Here is an 8758-nt window from a genome sequence, read left to right as displayed (position 1 = left end):
GTCACCAGGCCATCACATGTCACCCAGTAGGCGGTTCCAAGTCCGGGGTTGGGGGGGGGGGAAGGGGGGAAGCTGGCGGAGGGTGGGGAGGAGGGGCAGGAGGCCTGATGTGACAAAGCCTCCCTCCCACCCGCCAGGGTGTCCTGCCTGCCTGGGGCCCTCCCAGAGGTTCTGAAAGCAGCTGGGACTTGAGAATCAGCCAGATTTGCTAGCTCAGGATTTAAATTCTAGCTTGATACCTGCTAAGCCTTGTGACTTTGGGGAAGTTACTTAGGACCCTTGGGTTTTTTTCTTCTGCAAAATGGGACTCAGAATATAATTCACTTAGTATTATCATAAGAGTGTAAGGGCACTTCAGTTTTCTAGGATAATTTCTGGGATAAAGTAGATGCTCGATAATTCCCTACAGTCCTCTGTCCGGTAGGGATGGGAACTTTGAGGTCAGCCCCACCCCACCCCATCCAGCTCCCCCAGGATCCAGGGGTCAGCCCGGATCTTTCCTCTTCTCTTCAACCTCGTTCCCACAGAGCCCTGCTGGGTGCTAACATAAACATGATATATGCTATCACGCCATCCTCCATGAGCACATTTACTTTAACCCAAGATTCCTAGAAATGTGGTGAACATAGAATTTCAGGCCAACTGGAGGCTGGTGGGGAGATAGATCAGAGGAAGTCTATTTTACCTGGAATCCAGGGATTGGCTAAAACTACTGTTTCTAAATTTGAAGTGATCATGTGGCCCCCAAACAACTGAAACCATATCCACGCCCCGGGGCGCCTGTCCTTTGAAGTAAAAGGTTTTTCCTTTAGTCTCCCAGGCCTCCTCTGAGTCTCAAAAGGCTGGCTCAAGAGTTACTGATTAGGAATGTGAAGATGTAGAAACAAAGGTTAGCTGTTGGGCCAGGAAACTTGTAACAATTTAGACTATAAATCCGCCACAAAGTAGAATCATCCGAACTCCCAGTTCCCTGAAAGATATAGATAAAGGCCTGACACAGATTCCTAAGTTGTTTTTGCAGGAAGCAGAACCAGATGAAAATTGTGGCCACAAGAACATAGACCCTAGACTGGTTGAAACCAAAAAGTTGATGATGCTTGAACTTCACCTTGATGCCAACCAATCTGGGAATTGTGCATGAGCTGATCACGCACCCTGCAGACCCCTCCCTCCCACTGCCTTTAAAACCCCTTCTCTGACAGCCATCAGGTAGTTCGGGTCTTTTGCATATGAGCTGCCCTTTCTTCTTTCTTGGCACTGGCAATAAACACTGAACTTCCCTTCGCCACAACCTGGTGACAATAGACTGGCTTTACTGCACATGGGTGGGTGGACCCAAGTTTGGTTTGGTAACATGGCCTTCCTGCCCTCATCCTTCTTACTACCCTCGTTGTGACCCCCACCTCCACCCTGAGGTTTAACAGCTCAAAGTCCACTTGGAATCTCTCTCAACCTTTCACTCAGTGCTCAGCCATGTCACCTGGTCTCTTCTCCTTCACGACAAACTTTCCCATCTCCAGAGCCACTAGGAAGCCATGCAGACCCCTCTGGGGGGCTCGCACAGGAGGGCTGAAATGATTTCCCTTCATGGGGCCAGTGGGACCGGCGCCTCAGGTGGGGATGAGGCATGAAGAAGAGCAAGGCTCTGTGGGAGAAAAACGGAAGGGAAGCGAAGAAAGCAGGGACAGGAAGGGGGAAACGAGACCGAAAGGTGAGGCTGGAGGCGAGGATGAGTGTGCCGTGACCTCACGTTCACGCTTTCAAATATTCATAAATTCTCTCCTCACCCTCTAAAATCCAACAGGTGCATTGGAACTTAACTTTGGAATTCAAGTAGGAGCTCAGGCTGAAAGAGGCAACATGTCAGAGTTAGTGGGATAATCGTTTAAATCGTAGGAGTAACCCAAACTCTACATTTTCAAAAGCAAAGAATTAAAACAAGAAAATGTCAAGGCTTCTCTTTTCTGAATTGTAGATTTAGAATAGTAGATACCTAAATTGTACCTTCATGCTTTTTTTAATCAGAGAAGTGAAAATAATCACTCATTCCTAATAACAGGCTTTCCACGGGTAGGTAGAGGACATTTTCTACTCCATTCAGTAAGTGGAAGAGGGAGTAAAGGGCATTCTTGACGAGGGAAATAGAGCCTCTGGAAATTGTCTTAATAGCAGGCTGGGAGTTCAGTCAACAGGGGTGACCTCAGCTTTCCTGGCGCTGCCCTCCCCACCTCCCACCCGTGCTCCGTTTCACCGTGACTCAAGGCTCCCCAGATACTCCAGCTGCTGGTGCCTCTTCTCCAGATACAGAGGGTGAAGGTCATTACCAGCAGATGACACACTCGTGCCCACTCATCCTGTAGGTCCCACCAGAGTTGCCAGCTTCTTCGCCAAGTTTCCCCAGGTGAAGGTCACACTTTCCACTTCCTATTACAGGTGTTTGCTTGCGTGTCTGTGCCCTCAGCGGACTCCTTTCCTGCAGTTACGGGAAACAGAGAACTCAGTCTTAATTCTCAGCCAGAACGGAAAAGAATTTGATTTCAAATGTCTCTGAAGCTGAGATGCTCCAGAGTCAAATGTATCCTTTGGGGAGGGTTTCTGATCTAAAATCAAAAATTGAGAGTGATTTTAAAGAAGTGATCCCTTGAAGCTGGAAGAAAAACAGGGTTAGTTTCGGCAATAATTTAAGGTGATTAAGGAAAAACGGGATACCTAAATTACACCTTTGTGCTTTTTTTTCCCCTTTAAATAATTATTTTTTTCTCAAAATAGTAATGTTTTATATTCAATGCTTAGTTACTTAAATAGATTACAGTATCAGTCAGGGCCCACCTGGAAAGAGAAGGCATGTTCCTATGGGATTCTGGAGAGAGCTGCCTGTAGGGACTTATGGGGGGCTGCGGGGTTAAGCACATCATCTGAGAAGGTGGAAGCACCCAGGAGTAGCAGTCATGGGGAGGGGTTAGCATTCCCAGACCCCAAGGGTCAAGAAGAAGAAACACAGCCCCCTGGGGAGGGCTTGAGCTGTGTGGGAGGCGGAGGGGGTGGGGTGCGGGCGCCCAGCAGAGCTGAGCTTCTCGGAGAGATGAGCTTCTACTGGGACAGAAACCAAAAGCGGGGGCAAGAGAGTAAATCCCCGCCCTCTCCCCAGCTATGCCTCTGGCTGAAGCAGGAGGTACAGCCTCAGGGCAAACAAAGACATCCCCAACAGGCATGTGGAGAAGCCCAAGAAGGAAGAAGAAGAAGGAGGGGGGAGGGGGAGGAGGAAGGGAAAGAGGAGGAGGAGGAGGAGAGGGGGAAGAAGAGGAGGAGGAGGGAGAGGGGGAGAAAGATGAGGAGGGAGAGGGGGAGAAAGATGAGGAGGAGAAAGGCAGGGATGAAGAATAACCAGCATGAATATTTTATTTTATTTTTTTAGGAAGTATATTGGTAGGAAGGGCTGCTAATCTCCCTCCTATTTTGTCTGCCACACTTAGCACCTCAATTCAGATCAGAGGAAAAAGTCAAATGCAACAGCAGTTACCTAATCGGAGATAACACCTGTACCAAGAACATAATCAGAGGCTAGCATTGATTTTTTCAATGGAGACCTACAAGAGAACATCAGATATGCAAGGGAGGGAGAGAGGGAGAGAGAATGAGAGGAGTCTCTGATGGCCAGTAGAGTATCACCAAGAGTCTCCTCAGATCTGAACCTCGTTGCTGTAGTTTACTTGGCAAAGCCCTGAATTAGCAGCAGACCTGTATTTTAACACCCTCCCATGAGGAAAAACTAATTTGAATTTGGTTAAAGCTGTTTAAATGAAGCAGGTTAATTTTTTCTAACCAATGTTTAAATAAGTGCCGCGATCTTGATGGTTTCCCCTGGGAGGAGCACAGTCCTGGGAGGCTGAAGTGCACTTCCTGCCCCAGAGAGGTGACTGCCTGATCCTGGATCACAAATATTCAGTCAACGGGAAGTGAGCTGCAGCTCACAGTGAATCTCTACGGAGTCTCCAATCACACTGGATCACACATCCCTGTGTTGTTTTATTGTCTGTCTTCCCCCATAGAATGTGAGCCCCCCTAGGGCAGAGATGTCTGTCTCCTTCACTCCCCGCTGTTATCCACACCAAGAACAGCGTCCAGCACTGTTAAGATTTAAGATTTAAGACTCTTAAAAGGTGTTAAAATAAAAGGTGTTCAAAATCTATTCATTCAGTGAATGAAGAAGTGAATGCATGATTAGTGAGCCCTCCAGGTCTAAAGGAGACACGTTGTCTATAATATGTGTTACGGTAGATTAGATGCAGGGTCGGTTTCCCAGACCCCTGGTGCTGACTCTCCAGAATCCCATCTTTTGGTCCATGTCACCAGCAGCCTCTCCTCCGCATCAGACCCAACAAGCATGTGAAGAACCAATAGAATCAGGCAGTCAGGCTTTCTCTGGATGGGACTTCCTACCCCCACCAGACCGAGGACAGATGGAAGAGCCTCTGCTTGTTTACACGCTCATAACTTAGATTTCATAAAGATGACATTGCGAACGTTTTGGAATAGGAAACACGTTGGAGGAGGTCATCGAGAGGACGTGACCACCAGCTGACCCTCAAGGCGGACCCAGGCAGTGGAGGTTCCTCATCCCTTCCCCACATCTGGAGGTGCGTCTGCCCACCATTCCACAGCGAGAGCCGTTCCAAGGACGCAGCCTTGAGAGAGCGAGCTGGTGCTGAGACCACCTAGTGTGGACATCTACTCATCTGTGGACCCCAAGACAAGCCTCATGAGTAAGTCCCCTTGCTTATTAAAACTGCCACCTGCCAATCTGGAGTGTCTGCCTCTTTCTTCGGTCTCTCTTTGCCCTCCATGTATGGGGACCAGTTTGCAAACCAACAAAACAATTATTCAACAGTTTTTGAGCATCCACTTCCGGTGACGCTCTGTGCCCCTCCCGGACTGGCCACTGGCTTAACTGGAGAGAAAAGGCAAGTGCGAAAGCAATTCTTACTCCATAGGATTGTAAGACTGTAATAAGGGCCGCAATCCGTGTGCAAGTTTCTGCAAGTTCTATTCTGGTCTCCGACAGCGCACACGTGCACACATGGTTCATATCTTTTATCCCATCTCCCTTCTAATTTGTCTAATATATTTCACATCAATAGGTCAACGAGAAAATAACAAGACACACCGATATGTTCCTTTGCAAATGTAATTAAGGAATCTTCCGGCAAACAAATAAACTCCTAGCTAATGCAAAACTTGTTTTCAAAATGCTTTTTCTCTTTTTCTGCCCGGAGCAGGCTTACAAATAAATATTGAGTGTGCCAGGAAGTTGTTCAATTATTCATGTACTGAACTTTTTAAGCGTAGCTAAGAAAGACAATCTCCTTGAATTTACCTACTTGCCTGAAAGCTATGTGTTATTCATTGGCAGGGAAGAGGTTTCTCCATATTCATTTTATTTACCTGTCAGTAGCACGTCCTCAGGTGAAGTATCTCAAAATGCATTTTAAACCATTTAATTTTACCCCAGTTAGTGTCTGTCTTCCTTAAGCCTGAACTCAAAGGATTCTGCCCCATCAATTATTGGAGAGGTCAGAGATACACATTGTAAGCATCCATGAGCAGATACCCACCCATCACTCACTCCACAGGTCGTGAGGGAGGAGATACAATGAAGAAAGGGCACTGCGGTCAGGGCGGGGAGATCCTACTTCTTGCCAGACACAGTCATGACCTTGGCAATCACTTTACACCTCTGAGGCTCCATTTCATCATCTTACAACTTAAACCACAGAAAAGCAATATTTGCTCTGCCTGCATCACCAGGCTGAGGTTATATATATTAAAATTTTCTATCATTTAAGAGATGATTCAATATGCCTATGAAAATCCCTACTTTCCCTAACGTAGGAATTTGCATGCATCTCCCAGAAAGCAAAGCAGTAAACATCCCTGACTGAGAGAGTTTTCACGACTTAGAACGTACGGGCCATTCTTTTATCTGATCATTTCACAAACGTTGATTTCAGGGCTCCATAAGGCCAACGCCAGCGGAAGACACTGGGAATGCAAGATCCTCCCTGCCGTGGGTGAGCTCACAGAATGTTGAAGGAGCTGGACAGGAAAGAAAGAGGGTGGTAAGATGGTAAGTTACAAGCTATTCCAACATTGGAGATGCCAAAACGTGAAGATATGACATCATGAAGGTGGTGCAGTGGACGATGGAATAGGAAGTGGAGTGGAGTGGAAAAGTACCAGTTGTATTTGGGGGTGTTTCTGGCTTGGATGGGATGACACGTTGGATAGTGGCCGATCCCGGGTAATATAAGAAAAGGTGTAACTGAGGTGAAAGAAACACGTAGACCTAAGGTTCGTGTTTGGTGGTGCAAACCTATGGATTTATTGAGTGTGGAGAGGTTACCGTGGGGACACACACACCCAGGGGACACAGTCTGGAGGACCCAAGAAGGCAAGTGGACACGGAGTTTGTAGGGGATGTTGAACGAGTTACCGGATGAATGAAGCATGGTTCTTACTCGCGAGAACCTTACTACCTAGCATCCCCTGACGAGGGTGGTCAGGGATAACTGGGGAGGGTCAACATGAAACTAACCAGGCCCCCTCCCTGTCTTTCTGAAGCGTCCACAGACGAGCCTCCTCATCCACCATGCAGGCTCGTAAATCCAGGTCGTAAATCGAGTGGACGGGCTCTCTACCCATTTTGCACCCTCAGCTCAGACAGTGTGTTACTATTTTTTTTAATTTTTATTGGAGTATTGTTGATGTATAATGTTGTGTTAATTTCAGGTGTACAGCAAAGTGAATCCGTTATACATATACATACCTCCACTCTTTTTTTAAGATTCTTTTCCCATATAGGCCATTACAGAGTATTGAGTAGAGTTCCCTGTGTTATACAGTAGGTTCTTATTAGTTATCTATTTTATACACAGTAGTGTGTATATGTCAATCCCAATCTCCCAATTTATCCCTCTCCCCCTCACCCGCTGGTAATCATACCTTGAGGCTCATGAGGCAATCTCTTGAGGCAATCACTCACTGGACGACTTGTCAATTGAACACGTGCCAGATGCTAGGAGAGAGATGAAGAGGTAGTAGCCCTGCCTTCAGGGAACTCACTGGACTAAACCATTGGACGTCAGGTGTTTTCTGGTGAACCAGCCAAATACCTTCTGGAGGGAAACTTCAATCCCCACCTGCCTGACCGGGGGCGGGGGTGGGGATCCTCTAGGCTCCGCTTAAATGCTTGCGATCAGAGCACCCCGGGGTGGAGACAGCCTCCTGCCTACATGGGAGTGGGAGAGAAAAGCCCTCTTTGTCTCCACCTTTCTCTGTCCTCACACTTCCCACAGGTCACCCGGGAACTCACCTCCGATCCAGGCGGGACCTCCTACCCTTGCGTCTGAGAAGAGACAGCACTGCCTCCTGGTGGCCAACTCGGGGCTCTACAGAGTGGCAAGCCAGCCAGGGCCACCTTCTCTGGATCCACTCGGAGAGGGAAAGGGGACAGGCTTCCCCCTGTTCTTCAGCAAATAAAGGTGAGCATAACTGAGACCAAGAGTGGCTCTGGCGGCCAGCATCCTTGCCATGACCCTCACCTGCACCGGTGACGCTGCAGGGCCCTCCTCCTGCTCAGGGTTCCTGCCTTCCAGCCCTCTTCTTTCCCCCATGTAGGAACCTTCTCCCAGAGAGGACCTAGGAGCTGTCACTTATGGTTGCTATTGAAGCCATAACCCATGCGGTTCACACCAGGAGAACTCTGTCACAGGGATTTTTTTAAAAACATTGTACAAACAGGAGGAAACTTGATTAAAGAGGAATTCATTTCCATCCTTACTGGTAACTCTCAAAGGCTGTTAAAGGCAATCGAACATCTAATCCCGAACAATGCTTCTCACATCCCTTTTTATCTTCTCCAAAATTCTCCCCCATCCTCTCCCCTGATACCGCTCTCCATTCCACTCCCATGTGCCAAACAAGTAAAACGACACTCCCCGCCCCCTCCACTCATCCCCTGACACCTCTCACATGTCCTGTCTTCCTCCTTCCAGCTCCAGCCCTTCCATCTCTCTCCTCGTTCACCTGTGCTCACAAGTGCCCGAAGCACCCGCCTGGCCTGGCAGACACTCTGCCATGTGGGGAGGGGGATGAGCCCACCTGAAATGTCAGACACCTTGATGGACCAGTAAGAGCAAGGCTGGGATATTCATACCTGAGATGTTCCATCAAAGCCGCTGGCGCCCCGGTGTGACGTGTACTCTCTCTACTACCTCTCCTGGCCTTGAACTCGAGTGTGGTCATGGGAATATACAGGAAACGACCTCTAAGCCTTAGAAGTGGGACCTGAAACCACTTGGCAAGGATGGCTATTCACTGGTCAAAGGGGCAGAAAAGGAACTCTCTGAAGAGTATTCGAGTCTGGCTCTGGACTGATGCTAATTATCAGAAAAGCTTTAAAAAAAGAAAAACTAAAATCAGTCCTAGGAGAGCTTATGGAGGTCAGGCGATAGATACTCTCAGTTTGATTCTTTGTCACAGGAAGTCCAGTGGAATAATGGACACATTTTGTGTTTAGCTCCCCAGCCCTAGGAGATGTGCTGAGAGTAGGTCTGCTCATGACTGGCAGAATCCCCACACTGATTCCCTGACCTGTGGGGTGAGAACTGTAATGGTAGAAAAAACCTACAAGAAGCCCCAGGAGCTATCTCCTCTGCCAGAAGAGTAAACCATGAGCAATACCACATTCCTGGGGGAATTC

The 8758-nt window shown here is 48.0% G+C and overlaps 1 long non-coding RNA gene across 2 annotated transcripts in view; it reads left to right on the top strand.

Moving 5' to 3' along the window:
• Positions 1–8758, top strand: part of LOC309666398 — a 191824-nt gene that overhangs the window by 161034 nt on the left and 22032 nt on the right. For both annotated transcript variants that reach the window (XR_014267073.1, XR_014267074.1), the window contains 2 exons: positions 4537–6124; positions 7353–7538. This is a non-coding gene — a long non-coding RNA (uncharacterized lncRNA). The remainder of the gene's footprint in view (positions 1–4536; positions 6125–7352; positions 7539–8758) is intronic.

The sequence above is a fragment of the Balaenoptera physalus genome (genome assembly GCF_965194825.1).
Source record: "Balaenoptera physalus genome assembly, chromosome: 8".
Lineage (NCBI taxonomy): Eukaryota > Metazoa > Chordata > Mammalia > Artiodactyla > Balaenopteridae > Balaenoptera > Balaenoptera physalus.
The sequence above is the reverse complement of the archived record's forward strand: the minus strand, read 5'-3'. Positions and strand labels throughout refer to the sequence as shown.